This window comes from Zosterops lateralis (genome assembly GCF_965231275.1).
Source record: "Zosterops lateralis genome assembly, chromosome: 1".
Taxonomy (NCBI): Eukaryota; Metazoa; Chordata; class Aves; order Passeriformes; family Zosteropidae; genus Zosterops; species Zosterops lateralis.
This window is the reverse complement of record NC_139762.1, coordinates 13,991,619-14,011,841: the sequence shown is the minus strand read 5'-3', so window position 1 is coordinate 14,011,841 and position 20,223 is coordinate 13,991,619. Positions and strand designations below refer to the sequence as shown.

The 20,223-nt window shown below is 37.5% G+C and overlaps 1 long non-coding RNA gene across 1 annotated transcript in view; it reads left to right on the top strand.

Moving 5' to 3' along the window:
• Nucleotides 1–3,143: 3,143 nt before the first annotated feature.
• LOC310914393 overlaps nucleotides 3,144–20,223 on the top strand; it is a 68,712-nt gene continuing 51,632 nt past the window's right edge. The window contains exon 1 of the long non-coding RNA XR_014591023.1: nucleotides 3,144–3,262. This is a non-coding gene — a long non-coding RNA (uncharacterized lncRNA). The remainder of the gene's footprint in view (nucleotides 3,263–20,223) is intronic.

Sequence of the window (20,223 nt, the reverse complement as noted above, 5' to 3'; positions counted from 1 at the left end):
ATGGCAATAATTTAACATGCACCATGAAATTAAAATTTACATTCCCTCGGTGCACTTCTTCGGACCAACAGCAGACAGTTCTATCCTTTTAATGAAAGCTGGGAGATTTAATTACTTCAGTTTAACTAAAAAAGCCTTTCCATTTCTTGATGACAAAGGCAAGAATGCTGGCACTAGCTTGCAGATGCTTTGTGAGTGTACTTTCTGCAATCTCCATAGCTCTGCTTTTAGGGAGCCAGCTTTCTGAAGGACATGAACCATTCTATAGATTCTTCCACAGATTCCAAGCAATGTGTGTAAATTCCAGCTGTCCATAAATCATTTTTTTGAAAGCCAAGCATTATGGCTGCTATAAATATTTCAAGTAAGTTGCCAAAATCTTCAGCATGGTGTCTTTCTGCACAGAATGTATACAAATTATACTTCTCACAAATTCTTCCCTTTTTGCAACAATTCCTGCTGTATTGTGTTACTGTCTACAAAATGAATGCTAAAAAGCGAGCTGTAACTCACCAGACACGAACTGCAAAAATACATTTGATTTATGCTGCAATGAGGACTGGTAGGACAGAATTACCAAGTGTTCATCCAGAAACATATTTTTTCCTGACAGTTGAGAGAATCTTGTAGCTAGAACGCTATCCTGGGGCTACCTATATGTCCATACAGGTGATCAAAATAAGAAACTTTTACATTTGGTCAGACCAGGCTGCAAAGGGAGAGATAAAGGGCCTTTTTTATATCCTAGCAGAGGATTTTGTTGTGGGTTGGTCTATGGATGGTTGTCGGTTGGTTGCTTAGACTGGTAACAAACAGATGTGTACTGGAAACAAAGACTGCAAATGCTCAAAAATTGTATAAGGGCAAAATGGAAAATGAATTCTAAGCTAATATTATATCATAAACATGGTTTTGGTTAATTGACTAGGGAGCTTTTAAAATGCTTCTCCCTGGATTTGAACTTTTGTTTCTTTTAAGAAAGACTAAGCAGTCTAAAATGTCTTGATTTCATTATCACAGTATCATAGAGGTGTTTTACCACAGTCCAGGAGTACATCTTCCCTTTACTGTCTGCATGGTACCTCTGGAACAGTGGATCTCAAATTCAGTGCAGTGGAAATTATCCACATCTCTTTATGCTATATAATCCTTTACTGCTCTGAATTTAAGGGTGAGACACAGCTCTCAGGGGTGAGAGGGAGAGGAGAAGGATAAATCCTCCTACAACCAACCTTTTTGTATTTACTCCTGAAATGGAAAATACAGATGTTGCAGAAGTACACGTCTGGGACATTGTTTCCATATTTTTGACAGAGACTAATTCTCACTGCTTTTCAGCTAAGTGGCTTAAAATCAACCTCTCCTTGCCTGAAACTCTGTGAGTTTTTTGAAATAAAATCATGTGAATACATTTGCTGATCTTGCAGACTATGCTGTTGTACTTATTTCCTTTCTCTTCTCCCCAGAAGCTTTGCAGGATTCTTGTCTGGGTTATAGGGTTTAGGTTATTTTCTTCTTTCACCACTGTTCCAATGCTCCATTTGCAAAGTGTTTAGATTATAGCAGACACGAACTTCCTCTGTCTCAGAGCCAGCCATGAATCAGGCTGAGAGCTGAGACCACTGGCTGTCAGAGGACCTTGAAAAGCTGCAGCTTTAAAATAACAAGTGTTTGAAAGCTCAGTTTACAAAACAGCAGATTGTGACAGTATTGTACTGTGGGGCTACATATGACATAATAACTAGGGACTTAAAGTTATTTACTCTTTTTCCTCTTGCCATAATTTCCAATAAATAAATCTCTCTGGGACAGGAGGTCTGGTGAGTTGTACAATGCTTGCATTTTCCTCACTACAGCTTATCCCCTCTCTTCTTTATTTTACATGTTAAAAAACCCTCAGTGCCTGGTAATCGCAGTTCTATAATGTTTCCTGCTGAAAGAGACAGGCTAATGTAAAGATAAATACATATGTTTTGGGTTTTTTATTAGTCAAGGTATTCATTATAAGTCTTCCTCTCAAAATCTCTTTAGAAACTTCTTAATGGACAGAGCTTAATATTGTGTATTTGGAGTGTAACACAAGCAATTATTTTTAAGGTTTTAAATGGTCCTTTTGAAAAACTGCTATGCTCACAGGATTCCTGTGAGTTTTACTTTTCAGAATCAGTGGTCGGAGGTTGCATAAATGTGGATTCATATGCTCTGAAAAAAGCTAAAGTGAATAGAATATGACTACTGGAATGTTCTTCTTTCTCCAGTCATAAAATATGATGGAATGAAAGAATAACAACTTTACATTAACCTATTTGCCGAAAGAGAACAAGCTATTCTTTTCTACATTCCCTCTTCAATATAGAAATGGTAAGAAATGGCAACAATTTCTTGATCATATTTTCCCTTTACTAATATTTAGGCTTCCAAAGAAACCCAAGAGATATGCTTACTCAGTTTCATTAGACATTCAAATCCCTTTGCTTTTGAAATCCCATGTCTAATTTTTACTTCTTTTTTTTTTCTTTGAAGACCTTGATTCTTTAGATTCTGTTTACACTGATGTTTACTGTAACCTTAAAATAGATATAATAAATTTATTTTACAGGCGAATCAGCAGGAGTCTCAGCTTAAAAATATTTATAATTGAGAATTAATTTTCTGCATCCTGTTCTGTAGAAAAAAGGGTACTGGGTATGATAGACTGCCTCCACAAAGGTTGTACTGCATAGTACAGGCATGGATTAGTTTTTACTTCAGGTATCTTCAGTTGAGTTCATCATCTTAGGCTCCATTTTTAGTCCATGAAGAGAAACAGGCCTTATTAGGGCACAGTTTCACTGACCTATTTTAAGTGTGTACTTCAGGATGAAATGAATCACAACCTGAACTCCACTGTCCACACTGAATAGATCTCCATTGACTGTCAAGGGAAATGATTAATTGTGTTGCCATCTAAATTGAGCCAGATTATTTCTACCCTTAAAGCTGAAGTGTCCTATGAGAATTTTCAGCCTTGAGGAAGAGAGCATTTTAACCTTCTCATTGTCCTCAATATCAAAAGGAAGGACATCTAGACGTAGTAGTTGTCCTTGTAGAAGAACCACAGTGAAGCAGATGGTTTCAACTCTGTTAGCATTTGTGAAGATGACATAGAGCACAGAAACATCTTATGGTTCTGATGCCTGGGCTTACTAGCTGTGTGAAAGGATAGTACTGTAGATGTGACCTTCAGATTTGATAAATGAGGAAGATAACTCTTTATGTGAAGGTAAGAAGCTAATTTCACTTGGGTTTCTCACTCTAAGATATTACACAAAACTTAAAATCTTATCTGAGGCAATGGACTAAATTAGATTAAAATGGTGGGACTGAGATGCCCTTTCTTTGACACTTTCAGCTTCAGGTAATGCTTACTTAACATGATGGCTTCTGCACATCCACTAAAAAGTGCCCAAAAGTATTGCTACCACTGCAGACTTACATACTAAATCTGACTAACTAATTAGGACCAGCTATTTTTGCAAGTTTAAGAACTGCAAGACTTAATCTGCTCTTGCAGTTTTATAGCCATATCCTTAAATGTATTTAAGCATCCAACTTCCACTAAAATAGCTGTTGTGAATAGATGGCCTAAATACTTTTGCAAATCTAATGTCTGGATTCTCTTCCTGGCTAAATTCCCTGAGATTTTTGTAGTCAGTACCTCTCAAAGTGATTTGCTACTAGATCCAAGATCTTGCACTTAATATATTGGACATAACTTGTCTATATCTGATTTTTTTTATTTACCTGTATACATAGAAATAAAGTTGCCTGTATTTTTGCAGTCCAGTGGGGGCTTTTATATACTCTGAAATGTTAATAGTAGATGTGATGAATAATGTTGATACATCAGTAGGAAGCTACACCACAATCAAGAGGAAACAAAACAGTTTCTAATAGTTAATTTCTTGCTTTTCTTGCTTAGAATCACATTTTTAAAAGAATATACTTTAAAAGGCTTACTTTAAATAATTTTTGAATGAATAATTTCTCTGGGATTAATTCAATAGTTTGTCCTTTTCTATCTTTGTCCAATGTTGTCTTAATTTTTCTATAATATTTTTTGTAATGAGTTGATTTTTCCCCCTAAACTTTATACTTGTGAATGTGGCTTTAAAAATAATTCTTCCTATCCATTTGGAGAGAAACAATCTATAAATATGCCTATGCACTCTCAGGGTTTTAGTACTTGACAGTTTTATTAAAAGCAACAAGTACACACAGTCAGCATTGTTTCTGTGATGTTACTTGCCCTTGTCTGTAAAATATCAGCAAATAAAATGAGACATTGGGGTTTGAACTGGCCAAATGTGAGAAGTTATAAAAACAATTTTCCTATACAACATAATTATGAAGAAAATGTACTACAAGAATACAAAGTTTAAAAATTTGGCATATTTAGAACTAATTGCCATAGCAGTTAATTTCTTGTGAGCTTTCAAGGTCATTATGTTTGGTTTTTTTTGTCCCCAACCTTTATTAGAAAAGAGATTTCTGCTTCCCACAATCTTTTTACTGCTTTTACACATCTTTTGTATTGTCAGGTTTAAGTTGGAAACGGAGAGCATTAAAATTATTAGAGTTTATTTACCTGACCTTTTTTAAAACTAACTTTAGTAATCTAAGAATAAGGTTTCTGGTTCAAACTGTAGTCAGAGAAGGCATCTAGGGAAGAGCAGTGAGCTCCCAGGTCTTTGATAACTCTGTGCAGACTGGGTCACCCAGCTTCTGGGTCAGCCTAGGTCAGAAGAGCCCGACCATTCTGACAATGGAAAGTAAATGCAATAATTCCCAGGAAACAAAACACCACTCAGAAGAGCAATTCCACTGAATCTTCTGCTATGGATTGAGTACTGAACCTAGCACACATTGAATGCTTTCTCCCCACCTCAGAAGACAACTCTTAAGATGACTTGTCCTCCTACAGTGGCCACCATCTTCAACCAAAACTTAAATGGCCCACTATCTTTGCTGTTCTAAAGAATTACTTTATATTTTTGTCTTTATAAAATATTTTTTTTCATTTGTAAAAAGAAAAAAAGTCTCAAGCCAATGAATTAGGAAGAGGAGAGTAATCCTTAATCTTCTGCTTTTGGAAGTGAGAATAAACGACAGTAGAAATGAAAATTTTATTGTTTGTTTTTGTTAATTTGTTTGGTTCTTTTGTTTTATTTCCTTTTTTTTAAAAAAAACCCAAGGTTATATTTTCTTTCCCTTTAAGAAGTTCATAGGAGCATTGAGAGGAAAAAAACCTAAATGAAAAGTAAAATTCCGAGACTCTGAGAAGAGAGAAATGAGGAGAAAAACTAACACTAAAGAGAAACAATTCTTAAACTCTCCCTTTACTACTTTCAGAGCAGTAAAACTACTCTGAAAAGTGGATATGGGGAGAATGGTTGGAGTTCTGCTAAATTCATTAACCTTGAGACTGTCCACAGAAGTCATAGGATAGGCTACCCAGGACACTGAACTAGGCTTCAAGTCTTTCCCAGGGTAAAGCTTTTCCAGCACTTGCAGCACGATGTCAATGCAAAACTTTTCCCAAACTTCCTGGAACAGTTACAGGCAAATCACTGGAGACATAAAAAGTATCTGGGGCCTCAGCCAACAGCATTCCTGTATGAATACTGGTATCTCAATTTGCTCTTTATTTTTCTTAATTGGCATTATGCAATTTCAAAGATTTACAGCCAGCTAGACTAGGAAAAACAAAATAAAGCAAGACCAGAGCTGAGAGTGACAGTAACCCTTTACCACATAGTGCACATAATTTTCTACTGCAAACTCCATTTATTGCAAACTAGTTTACAGCATCTTCCCCTCAGTCTTCTGAGATGTTGCAAAAAGTCATCAACCCCCCAGATTATATCTCATCTGTGTTTTGAGGAATGAATGTTTTAATTCACTGGAACAACAGAATAAACCACAATTGCATATATTTTAGACTGAGGGTATGCTTCCTTAAAAATGTATCTTATTTTAGCATGTAAATGTCAGCTTCTTAAAACGATCCATAGACTACATAATTATTACTCTATATTTTGTGTATGCTGTCAAACCTTCCAATAGCATTTTAAAGAAGTACCTCAAAGTACTGCTGTTGTGAAACCTTTTGCAGATAATCTCTGTAATCAGGAACATCTGACTCTAAAAGAGGTTATAAAAGGCGCAGAGGGCAGTTTAGCATGTAATTGTCTTTGAGAGATAATGCGAATTGGGCATGTAACTCGCATTTGTACCTCACAAAACCTCCCCTAGAGAGATTCAAGAGCCTGTGGTTATGTGGGATCTACCAAGAGAACGAGAGGGTTGCCTTGGGAGAACTTTCACCTTGAAAGCAAGTTTTGTACAAACGAATAGGGCAAATGTGTGTAGATTTGGCCTTGTGGGAGCAATTCCTTAACTACTTCCCTGCATTTTGTGTCCCTGGTATTATCAGCCATAAGAAGTGGCTGAGGTTAGCAGAGTTAGAGAACCTTCCTTGGACTCCTTACACATTAAAATATTAATAATTCTGTGTGCAGTCAGTCCCTGCTCCTGCTGATCATTTACCACAGTTCTGCTTTGGAATACAGAGTTTTTAATAATTGCAGTTACAGCCAGACCTGGGGCTGATCCCTTTGCTGTTTTCCCTTGCCTTGTTCGCTGTGCTGGAGAGTGACAGTCCTGTTGGCTCTTGTGTGGCCACTCTCAGGCTGTTTCTTCCAAGGGACTGAACAGTGTTCCCAACCCTTGGCACCCTTCAGCTCACAGTGTATGAGCAACAGTGGGTTCTTTCTTTTTGCTTGGACACACATAGAAGCTTTAGGTTCTCTGCTCTTCTCTGCAGAGGATGCTTCCAAACCCTGAAGGTTTTTTCAACTAAACTGAAATCCAGCTCAATATTTTTCTTGGATTTTGTTTGGTTTGTTTTTCTATCTTCTAATTTTCAGGACTATGCCACCAGCTGTGCTCAGGTGTTCTAAAATACTTCGACATTAAGATTTTAGAAAGATGGCCTTAGTTTTGTCTCAAAAGCGTAATTTTTGCATAAACAATAGCAGTACTGTGGAGAAAGATGCCAGATGAAAGGATTTAATCATACTGGATTTTTTTTTTTTTTGGTTTTGTTTTGTCTTTGTGCTGCAAACCTGCCATACAGTCTCAGATATGGAGCAGTAGTCCACTGCATGAGGTACTCTGTACACAAAACAAGAAAGTAGGGCTTGATAAACTCAGCAACGCTTACTGAAGTCTTAAATAAAGAAAAAGTCCTGTACGGAACACCTCTGCCCTCAGTTAGAAACAGTGATTCATTGTGATCAGTTACCAAATTTGGCCTTAAACATAGTCCCTGTATTTTGACTGTATATGTCTGGTTTATGTATCTTAACTGTGTTTGCCTGACAATAAAGCCTTCCTCTTGAATTTGGTGGAAGTGTTGGCTCTGACCTCTTTTAGAAATGAAACAGACCAGAAAAAGAAGATTGTTTTTTGTCTTGAATTCTATTATTATTCCTAAGTCAAATTGTAATTCTTAATTGCCTTGGTGTAATTGGACTGCATGCACAATTATTTTTGTGGAAGGAGAAAGCTCACAAGGTCCACAAATCAATTAAACTTCTGTGAATGCTGAGGGAAATGTAAATCTAGGGAAGTCAATACACCCTGTCACTCACTGCTCATTTTTTTAAGACTTGCTTGCCTCCAAACCTTCTCAAATGCATTTCACAATACGAAACCTGGATGTGAAATTAAAATGCATGGAAGTGACAGGACAAAGAATGAAAGTGGCAAAAAAGCTAGAAAATATGCAAAACCTGTAAAAATATGAGCAGGGAACTGTGAATGAGGGAAAGGAGTTGAAGGAGGCATTGAACAATTCAGCTATTGCTTTAAAAATTGAAATTTTTTCACCATTTCCAAACTTGCCTACTTACTGAAGAGAGACCCCAAAACAGAGGACAAACAATGAAGATTGTTGATGAGAAAAAATCAGGGACAGTAGGGAGCTCGACCTGCTGCAGGGTTACTTCACTGCCCTCAGTGTGACTGTTCCAGCCTGCAGCAGTTGGATGTGAGCCTCTCTCTGCGCCAGGATTGCTGCAAACAGCTGGAGGGACACCCATCCCCCTTCCTCTCCTTTGCCAACAGAACAGTCAGTTTTAAATTCATTAAATGTGGGTAAGAGAGCAAAAAAAGTTTTCACTGTTTCTAGGCTGACATGCAGATGTCTGTATGGGGAGTTTTTTTTTTAAATTTTGAGCAGAAAAATGTAGTGACTGATAAAAAATATTCTTGGAATTAGTTTTGCTTTGAGTGTCTCCTCCAGTGTGGAGGTTTGCAGATGCACAAAACTCTGAAGTAGTAGATTAGAAATATTGTGGAAAAGAGAGTTTTGTGGAATATGAGTTAGAGGATGAAGTGAGCATTACCTATTTCAAACAAATATGTGATATGATGGCAGTTCTGAAGGCCGAGAGAAATGTTATCTGGTGGTTCCTTCAGCTGAAGCTTAGTGACGGGGAAAATCCCCGTCTTGGAATGCATGGTGGAGAATAAAAATAGTTGTGCTTTAAATCACCACTTATGGTCACATTAACACCATAAATTCCAAAGTCTAGTAGACACATGCAGATCCATGGGTGAGTGATTAATAATAAAAAAAAACAAAACCCCACTCAATTATTTTCTCCTTTTTTGCTTTAATGACTCATCTATATGCTTAACACAATGCTCTGAGTGAACATTTACTTTTTTCCTTAATTAATTTATATTAGGATTTTTTTATTTTCAAGTTCCAAAGTATATTCTAAATGGATTTGAATTCCTATGAAGCCATTAGAAAGCATGTGACATTTGAAAACCAAATTGGTAAATTAAGCATCAAGGTCAAAGCAGAACATATGCTCTTTTAAATTATTACATGCCTTATTATTTAAATTACATTTACTATGAGAATATTATTAATTATACAGACATATCTTTGGTGAAATTTTATAAAATCCATTCAGAAGTTCAGTTTTGGTCTTCCATGTCAATGAAGTCCTAAATTCGCTTGTTCTTAAGTCAGAAAGAAAACTGGATGACACACAGTCTATGCCATTGTATAATGTTGCACATAGGCTCTTTATCACTAATATTTCCCTGGTGGGAAGTTTCCTGTGGAGCTGTAACACATCTTCTGGAAAGGCATGCTGCCTTAATGTAGGCCTTAATAAGCAGTAGAGCAAAAAAATTATAGGCAATATCTTGAATTTGAGAACCTTCATTTCACTTTTACAATCTCCTGCTTGGTAACACCAGGGCATTCTGGTGCTTGGTGTGCTCAGGATGTCAAATGACCTTAGTCAGGAACGTTCCTTGGGAACAAACCTCCCAGGGTCATCTGTGATCTCAGTCAGGGTTTAAAATAAGAACTGCACAGGACTAAATCCAGTGTAGAAACCCACAAGCCAAGGAAGTTTGCACTTAAAACACTTAAAAAATGAGTAATGCACCCTAGTGGGTAAGGCCCCCAAGTGAGCACTGGGCTGAGCAGAGGATTTTGCAGGGTATACTTCTCCTTTAAGCCTTTTGGCACATTTTGCACTATTTTTTGTTGTTATCTTTAGGTTTTTTCTTTCCTTTTTCTGGTGGAAACATTTAGTATCTTTCCTCAAGAGAGCTCTTTCCCTTGTTATTACTTCAACTTGCAAATATGAAGTGAATGTTGCCCAAATCCTTGTATGTACTGGGTTACATTGAACTTCTAGAGAATCTTGGTATGTGTGGGAGGAGATAATTCCATTGTTTGGAGGAGAAAGTATTTTGGTAGCATAAGAGTCAGAGTTGATTCTTTGGCACAACTCAAAGCTAGTGTCAGTTGCAGGTCAAGACACATAAGATTTTCTTAAATTATACTAATTTTACATTTCTATTTTATCCTTTGTGCTTTTACCACAAACTTAGAGTAGCTTGCAGCAACTCCAACACTGAGATACCTCTGCTTTCCTTCTCCTGTGGTGTTTTGCTGCCTGTTGATTTAGACCTGCATCCAGTTGTTATCCACAGTCAACTTTGCTCACTCACACAATTATTCATGCTTTAGGCGCCTTTACCTCTGGACATTATAGATATGCTTTCTACTGTTCAAAGATAAACACAACCCCTCACTCCAACCTTAAAACCGACACATGAACAGAAATTTTGAAAAGGCAAGTTGCTTTCTGGACCATACCTATTCTGACATGAAAATAAAGCGCATGGAAATATTTCTTTCCCTTAAGATCCCTGAATGAATATTGCATCTAGTATGAGCTCTGTTTGCCTTTGTTTTCATGCATAAGACTCCATATGCTCTCTCACTTTCAGCATGTAATCACATTTTTACAAAAATAATTTTTCGATACTTTTCCTCAGACATTTGATATTTGACTTGAATGGGAATCTGAAATTATCTGAGCCATATCCTGCACGAAAATGTACCATAAAATACCATATAATCTATATCATGTCTTCTGCAATTGATCTTTAAATCTAGGATGGGAATACTGGGTGTTCTATTTATTGGTGCTCATCCCACTGCTATTCTCTCTCTGTTCTGGAACACGTTCAGTTACATCCAAGGTTCATTCCCTTTCAAGGCAAAACAAGAAAGGTCAGAGAGGGAACATTAGAATACTTGTTCCTCTTGTGTCAGCTTTGCTGATGTGGGACTCAGGTAACTGCAGAGCTCTACCAGAGCTGCAGGTAGATGGAGCAAACTTCCATTTCAAAGACGGAGCAAAAATTTCTGCCGTAGTCCAGGCGCTAAAAATCCACTAGAAATTTAGCAAAAGATGGCAGGTACAATTGAGCCAGGAATGGAGAGAAAAGAATTGCAGATTTTGAACATTTACCTGCTTCGTTATCTTGAAGCAGGTAACTAAGACTGAAACTATCCAGATGAGAATCACTAATTTGGTGGGATGAAAAAGTGCCAGATCCAGGAAATGTAGTTTCATTTGTTGCTGTAAGAGTCTTTGTTGTTCAAACAAGCATGTGAGTAATGGAGACTTCAGTGCTGTTGCTGGCATTTAAACTGACTGGATTTATTTTCTGACAGCCTTTAACAAGGTGCGATTATTAGTTTGATCAGTAAGCAAGACTATAAATGTTTAAAAGATTTTCCAAATAAAAATTCTGGTTTTGGTCATCATATTTTTTATGAGACCTGGAGCAATACATTGGAACTCAGATTCAGTCAGCTCATGCTAAATTGAAGTGAGTGATCTTCCAAGCAGAGCACTCACACTTACCAGTCCCATAAAACACTAAGCATATGACAAACATGCTATGCCCAACAAAGGACTGAAAAATAAATGTATTTTTGAATCCTGTTTGTATTTGCACTTTGGAAAGTGTATTTCTTATTACTTCTTTCCTCTGTCTTATTCAGTCTCACTTGGACTTTCATGTTCTCCACACAAAACTCAGCTGATTTTTGGGGTATTCATAACTTCATACCTACACCACAAACACTAACCTTCATTCTAACAGAAAATCGTGCCCTAAATTCTAGTTCCTTATGTTTGTACTGTATATCTCACAGGTTTGAAATTTTATGTATGTATATATGTATGTATATATGAAATGATGAATGTTTTTATCCAACTTTTCCACTGAGAAGATAAACTCGAAGACTCTATGTTTACTCTTTAAAGCATATTTCCTTCCTGGGGAAATTTATCTCTGGGCAGATTACTAAAATGTCTATCTTAATGCTTACCCTAACTCATTTGTATATCAATCTACAAGGATGAAAATTATTACCAACAGTATAGTTTTAACGGGCTAGGATGATACTAGTCCTGGCTTGAATCTGTTTCCAGACCCACTGTAATTTTTTTGGCAGTTAGAAGAACACTCATATTCAGATAAATTAGTGATTGGTAGAAGTTTGGAGGTCTCTTAAAGTGACCAGAATTCTCAGCACATTACATACAAGACAGACCATCAGGGAAATCAGTGGAGTATTGCATACAAGTCAGTTATTTACTTCAGCTTATCTGAAAATTAATGAGTTGCATGATGGGAAGGTACCATCAGAAAGCTCTGCTCTCATCCTGTAACAGTCCTCAGCTGAATCAAGGACACAGCTTTACAAAGAATATGTCCTATTGCTGTGATAAAAGGAAACTTTGACCCCAGAATTGAAAATCAGGATCAAAAAGTCTACTTTTACCCATTTAGGTGTTCTATGGAACTCCCTTCTTAGTAGTGTGGCTTCACAACTTTCAAGGGGTAGATGCAGATTTACCTCAGCCTTTATCAGGTGTATATTTTCATTTACAAAGGACTATCTGTTTTTAATTTTTGGCATTTCTTTTTGCACTTCATTATGATTCCTCTTTTTTGATTAAATGTTCCATTATTTTATATAGCCTTTACAGAGCCACAGCAAAGGAACATTTAGATTTAAATAGTTTTGGAGAGCAGGTTGACTTTCTATCCATCTGCTCCTTCCCACTGGGCCCACTGTGCTGCCTTCCTGCCTGAGGGGTCTGCTGTCAGACCTCTGGCAGAATCGGCTTTCCACAGCTGAGTTTCCTATGGAAACTTGACTTTCCTGAGGAATAACAATAACAATAACAAAGTAGGGAAACCATGTTGTTGTCTGATGAAGCAACTCAGAAAAGTGACAAGTGCTGCTGATAGGGTACTTGGTCAGCTTGGATTTGCCCTTTTGGCTGCACATCCTGCAGAAAACTGTCCTGCTCTCCCAGGTGCTGGCAGAGTAACTCCTGGCACAGGGAACTGGTGCTGCTGGCACATGTGTGCATATTAACATTGCATCAGCCCCCTTTCAGAGACACTCTGTGCCCCTGCAGAGACAGAGCAGAGATTCAGCACTCAGCCAGCCCCAGAAGTGAAAGGTTTCCCCACAGCAGGTGTCCTCTCTGCCCTGCCACCTCCTCCTCCTCCCACCTCATTAGGTTTGCTCACAGGTACTGGAAGTTTTGTTTTCTCTTGTTAAATGCTGTTTTTTCAAGACATTATCAAGACCAATAAGAGTTTGCATCTGCTTCCTTAATTTATCTTGTAATTTCCCTTGAGGAGTAAAGTCAGATTTTAATCAGAGATCCAATTTGCAGCCTTACTGTTGGAAGCTGGTCAGGGCTCAAGGACATCTGAGGTTGAGTATGGGAACTCAGAGATATAGTGAACGGGTTGCTTCAGTATTTCTCTGTTTCTCTTTGCATTAAAAATACAAATGCCTTGTCATTGTCTGTGCTGCTTGGGTTACTTTTATAGTGTTTGTTGCTATTACTTATTCTTTAAATATAAGGAATGAATAACTTTTATAGGACTTGTCACATTTTATTCAGCCATAAAGGCAGTTTGGGTCAATTCAAGAGGTAATAAAACACATGAGGAGAAATAAAAGTTTTTCTTGAGAATGATTCTGAAGGTGGTCTTTACTGTTCTAACTTTTCTTCAGTAACAAAACATCTTTTTAGATACTTCATTTAACTGAATAATATCCCAAGTGGTCAATCTTTCTATCCCTTCAGGTATGTGAGACATTCTTTAGGACAGGTTCAGTTTTGCTTTTGGTGACAGAAAAAGCAGACTGTCAAAATGGTAAAGACTGAAATCCCACAGACCTACATATTTACACAGCAGTTGCTTTTTTTTCCAAATGTTACTCCCCTGTGTACAAACTCATATGCTGAATAGCTTGACTTATTCAACTCTGTATGTACTGCAGGTGACTCTAATAAAACCACCTAATGGCTAAGGCAATTCAGAGATGGCTACACAAACATTAATGAACTGCTGTGGCTAATTACCAGTTTCTGGTACCCATTTTTCAGCCTCCTCTTCTCTGTGGTGTTACTTTCTTCACCTAAGCAAGATCAACACATACACTGAAGTGACAACCATAGGAGCAGAAGTACAGTCAGTTTCAAATGTAGGAGGTTTAATATATGAGCCTTTAAAGGATCACGGTCCCCATCAATAAAAAACCCAAGACAACCCAATGCTTTATGGAGGAATGGCTTTGTTCCTAAAGTAAAGTATACAGAAATCCATCTAACTATGAGCTTCATGAGTTCTTCACTCAGCAAAACTATCAAGGCTGGCAAAAGTCAGTGTGTATTTTCTTAGGCTAATACTGAGCCACCAAAAAACTGCACTCCAAAAGCCATGTACAAATAAAACCCCCAAATTTTTGACATAGTGCATACTAAATATGCAAAAACATACTAATGACTCAAAAAATATTAAACAAGAGAGCCATGTCTGGGGTAATTCTGTTCTTAAAGGAATGTTTAAAGAAAAATAGTTATCAGAGAAGGTGACCTAGGTGTTTCAGTATAGTGCTGGCTTAGTAGCTATGACTCCTGTTGCCTGAACCTCCACAAATGGGTGGTTCCTCTGCACCTTTGATTTGCATGCTATGTAAAACCATGACATGACCCCAGAGCCAGAGGAGTAACACCTGCCCATGCTCCCTCTCTTTCAAACAATGAGCACAAATGAAGCTGAACAGATAAATGGACTTTATCTCATGTCTCTGAAATGTTGGTCACCAGCTGGAAAACCAAATAGAGGTTTTGGGTGATGCATGACTGTCAGCTGTGAACTGTATCATCAGATGAACTGCTGTTAATTACATAAATATCTGTAAACAGCTATCAGATAATTGTACACTTAAATCACTTGCATTGAGCAAGGAAAAATTCAAACTAATGTCTTTCATGTGAAAGGGTACAGCCAAAAGAATGATTGTCCTACAGGATGATGGTTCTGTGTTTATCTTTTCTCCTTTTTATTGATGGGTAGAATTCCTGGAAGGCTTAAATTTTTTAGGAATTTTAGGAGAGCTGTTTTGTTCTTGCATTCTATATTGTTTCCTTTTCAAAATTACAGCAGTTGTAACACTGACTTATCTTTCTTTCTGCAGTTTTTGAGAGATAGTTCTTGTATTATCACTACAGCTATTGACTCCCTTGCTTTTATACGTAAAAAAAGAAAAGAACTGATTTTCCTTCTTTTACTGACCATCTACTTCTTTCGTAATTAGGTATGGAATACTTTGAAAATTAAACTAATACTATACCTTTTTATAGAAATCCATATGTTAATTAAGGAACATATGGATTAATTAAGTTCCTATAATTTAAAATTACAAAGAAATTTCTCCATCAGAGGAATTAATTTTAGTTATATGCCTAGGACACTATTCAATGTTTAATGGTTCTCTGGCCAACAAATTTGCAAGTATCCATTTAAATATACAAACAAAACCTTTTCCTGGTAAGAGAAGAACTAGTTCTCTGACTTTTATTCTGGAATACATCTTTCTACTCTGTTATATCTCGCCTATTCAAAACCAGAGGATTATAAAGTTAATTCAAGACAAGCTGTAGTGATTCAGACACACAGTCACAATGCTCAGTGGGCTAAACAAAGAATTATTGATGTGCACCCTCTAAACACTCCAAAAATAAACCAAGATTTTTTGAAGTTACTCATAAACAGCTTCCATTAGTGCTTCAGTGGACATGAACTCCCAAATATTTTAAGTTCCAAATATGTGAAAAAAAGTCCAAGATTGACTATGAATGATGGATTTTGACTTAGATACGACTGAACTTGAAAGAAAGCATCTGTTATTATTTAGTGTTGTTTTTGCTACTTCCATCAGTAGCAAATAATCCAAATTTGAATACACGGAATTATTGTGCTTCAAAGAAAGAAGAAGGGAAGATAGGAAGTATGAATACAGAAAACTGATCCATCAAATCCAGAATTCTAACTGATAAAATCCTGCTTTAACACAGTACTGTATACTAAGGCTCATTTGAAATGAATAGTGTAAATCTGACTAGAAATAATTGTACATAAAGTAGTCTGTAATTTAAAAAGTGTTATTGTCTATGTCTGTGGAAATATTATGAGATAAACTGTTCTTTTAGTGATGTGAGACTAGTAGTGGAGTATTACTCCAACACAACTGCAAGCACACACAGCACTGTGGATGTGTGTGAAGGACAAGCATCAAGCCCTACTGGCCTCATGGACCAATGCTGAGCTGTTTCTTAAAACTTTTATTGTGACACACATGTGACAGCAGCAGACAGCGCTTTTGTACACACAAATCCCAACATCCTCAGGCAGATTTATTTCCAAAACTTGGAAATGAACAATGAAAAGCTAAACTTCAGGCACCCTTTTCCATGCTGCTTTGTTTTGTTTCATCACACACACTTCTCACACGTGCTGTGTGGCTTGTCTGTGCCAGTGCTGCTGGGTGCAGCACTGTGATCACTCACTGCAAGGGAATTGCCATTTCAGGCAGTGGCACCAGAGTGACAGTCACAGGGGGCAAAATATGTAACTGCTGCAGGTGGTAATGGAGCTGGCATGAGTGAGGAGACAGAATTCACTTCTGAGATGAAATCTTCTGAAAAGAGTCTCTGTCCTTCAGCACATTTCTGGTATGCTTTTCTACTTATCTTGTTTGCAGAAAATACTGCATCATGCCATTACTTTTTGAAAAACAAGAAAAAATATGACTGCAGATTGTGTGATTAAGAATCAGAGTACAAAAAACTATCACAAAACCCAAGGAATTATGATTTAGGTATAAAATGAGTGAATTTTGAGAGCCTAAACTCAGGGGACCCCTCTCTCTTCTTTATGATGACTGGATTTAGTCTTGATCAGGGGTGATGAAACTCACTATCCATTCTTAGGGAAGAAGCAGTATGGAAGATACAGTCCTGAGTAATACAGTTTATATATTTGAATGTAATGCTTCAAAATATACACTCAAAAAGATCTTTTTAGATTAAAAATGATGTGCCCATAACATAGGTCAGACTGAAGATTTAACATGCAAACCTCCTCCTGTCAGTATTTCACAGTAATATCTATCAAAATCTTCAGTTTGCACTGTGCCTACTATGTTTGTATAAGGAGAGAATAAGAAGTATAAAACCAATAGAGAACCCCCAACTTGTTTTTGCAGATTGTAGTACTGTTCTTCTGCTAACCTGGTTCATGTATAATTTGTTGCATTCTTTTGCACTGTAAAAGCAAAGGGTAGAACACATGTTTTTGCAAATGGGATGCTTTCTTCTATTTATTTTCTCCTTTGTCTCCCATCTTCACTCCAAACTCTCGGGTTTAATCTGGTTGTTTCTCACCCCAGATTCCAAAGCTGGCTGGTGGTTCGTGTGGGCACGAAGGGAGTGATTTTCCCTCTTGACCTCTGAAGGATTTAGGGTCTGCTGTCTGACTCTGTGTCTCTGTGTTCTGTGCTGAGCTCGGTGCTCAGTGTTCGGCACGAGAATGATGAGGAGTCTCAAGGTCTTGGTTTTCTGGTTTCTCGCGTTGTTTATTAGTTCTTATCTTACAATTCTCTGTGTCCATGCAAGATGTTCACAGCAGCCTGGACACGAGGTGACTCCCCCTGTGATGGGAGGTCGCTACCCTTATACAGATAACTACATACCCATTGTTTACAATTCTATGCCCATGTCTATCACCTTTACTAACAGGGTCATTTCTACTTTGATCCAATCCACTGAAACTACTTTGTGCTCATGTCACTACAGAAGATGGATGCCAAGGGAGAAGAAGAAGAACCCAGGGCACTGCCCTAAAATCACCATCTTGTCCCTTTGCATCTACATTCTAAAAACCCAAAACTACAAAATCTTCTGCACAGTGATAAACTACACTACTCTCTGTCACACATTTGCGACTTGCAATTCTTCTCTGTGTTAGATGTTTTTCACGTGGACCAAAATCAAAGCCTGTGTCTTCCTGGGCGCTGTGCCAGGCAAACCCCCCTGCACAGACCCCAGACCCTCTTTTTCAGGTCCCAGGCCTCTCTACCAAGGTCTGTGACTTCCCAGGGTGCCCAGAGGGATGCCCTGGACGCCAACACAAACAATATTGGGATCTCAAATCACATTTATTCACTTTAAATCTTGACCAAATCTGAAAGGAGTTGGGGGGGGAGGTGTAGGGAGAAGTTTTGTTATCCAAAGAAATTTTCTTTGCTGAGTATCAAAAATCTCCCACATTGCTGCAGCAAGCAATGTGGGAGAGCTTTGAAAGAACAAGTCAGAGCAATCCTTTTAAATAGAAAGTTTGAGGCATTGCTATCATGTTCTTACAGAAACCAAAATGGTGCTTTCTGTCTGAAAGGAATGCCTCAAAGTGGTACTAGAAAGCAAGCGGTGTGAAAAACAAAACCTTGAGGGTTCAAAGGCAAAGAGACAACTATGATCCAGTAACTTGGTTAGTTTTATAGGGCAGATCTCAAGGAATTTCTCCATCAGATCCAGTTTGTACTACTGATTAATTTCTGTTCTGGCCATTGAAATGAATGGGAGGTTGAATTTAGCAGGAACACAATCAGGCCAAGCTGAGTACTTTTAAATATCCTCCTACCTCACCCACTCTGAATAGCACTGAGTGCTATGTTAACAAACCTCTTCAGCTTCCTCTAATCCTAAAGGGAATTTCATGTCGGTAAAAACTTGGTGTATTTATTAGGGCTGTACATTTTGCATTTGAGGAAAGAATTTCACAGCTATATTTCTAAAAATTTCAAGTTGACTAAACAATGGCAGCCACTGTTGACATCAGGAAGCACTGGCAGCGGACATTTAGCAACCAGAGCTATATATTATGTATGCTGTGTAAACCTTTACTCTAATGCTAAACAGCACTTAAAAATGCCATCAGTGTTATACCATATATTTCTCACAGAGCTCTATTGTATGCACAAATGCCTTCAACAGCTTGCACTGCCATTCCTGGAACAGTCCTGGACAAGACAAACTTTTAGAAGAACATTTTATCAGTGACCAGATCTAGCAAGCTTAGAAACAATAATTCAAGAGAGGCAAGAGTTAATGCAGAAGGAATGGCACATTTCCTGAAAGGCTTCTGCCTTCTGCTATGGACTATTTCACTCAGACCTCCCACAGAGTCAGCTTTCTAAAACTGTGGGTTTCTTTTTATTCCTAATTTAGAACCCACAGAACACTGAAAAGTCAGATAAAGTATCTTCTCTCATTTTTTGCTCTGTCCTAGCACTATGAGCCCATTCTGAATTTGGTCCTTTCTTGCAAATTCCTTTAAAAAAGCTTGCAATTTTCAGTGGGATTTAAAGACCTAATGATTTTACCAGCTGCTGCTGTTAAAAGAGCAATTAAGAGCTTCCTCCTGCAGTCTTTTCTCCAAGCAGTGAAAACCATGATGATTTCTGAGAACCTTAATCCAGGGGAAATACCTGCCAGGAAAAGTTGGGTAGCAGCGAGGGGAAAAAAAACCCACTCTGAAGGGAGTTGGAATAAAAGCCCAGACAGAGGATTGAATCATTAATTCTTTATTCATTCACTGAATTTGAAGAGACAACTTAGATGAGCTTCAAGATGGATAAATGGGACTATATTTCACTTGTCTAAAATATTTTTCAATTTCTCAGTGGGATAATTCTGTGTTCCTGAAGAAGAACCACATGAAGAATCACAATATTTTACTGTTAGGTGAAACAATAATGATATATGTTTCAAATTTGTTTCTAGCATTTAAAAGTTAATGGTCTACATTAAAATTTCAACATCTGAACTCTGAAGATGTTTTCTGTAGTGTGATGAACATACTTTTACAGAAGAACACATCTTTGCCCTATGACTGAAAGTAGTACAATAGAGAGAATGAAAAGACTCTTAGTAAGAACTAATCACAGCCATGTTTTGGTCTAGTATCACTAAGATAAGATAAATCCTCTAAGTTTGTATCATTCATCACTCAGTCTGTGTTCCTATGCTATAAGTATTTTACTCTATATCCCCATTTCAAAATGAAGCTTCATTTTTTTTGTGAAGTAAATGGTAGAGGAGTAAATGAAGATGCAAAACACTTTCTTGGGCAGCAACAAGTTACCCCAGATTATCTGGTTTCCTGAATCTGCGCTTGAAATCTTTTTGCAACAACACAAAAGTGAAGGTTAAAACTTGATTTGTATTGTTAACTAACCTTTACTTTGGCTAACAAACAGGAAAAGCCACTAAGGAGGGAAAATTGATATGGATTGATTTAATAATTTCCCTGTCCCCATCTTTTTCACTTTCTGGAACAACAACTCTTGTCAAAAACATCAGTCACTCTACAAGAACAAGCAAATGTGACTGCATATCTGAGAGGACTTTCATT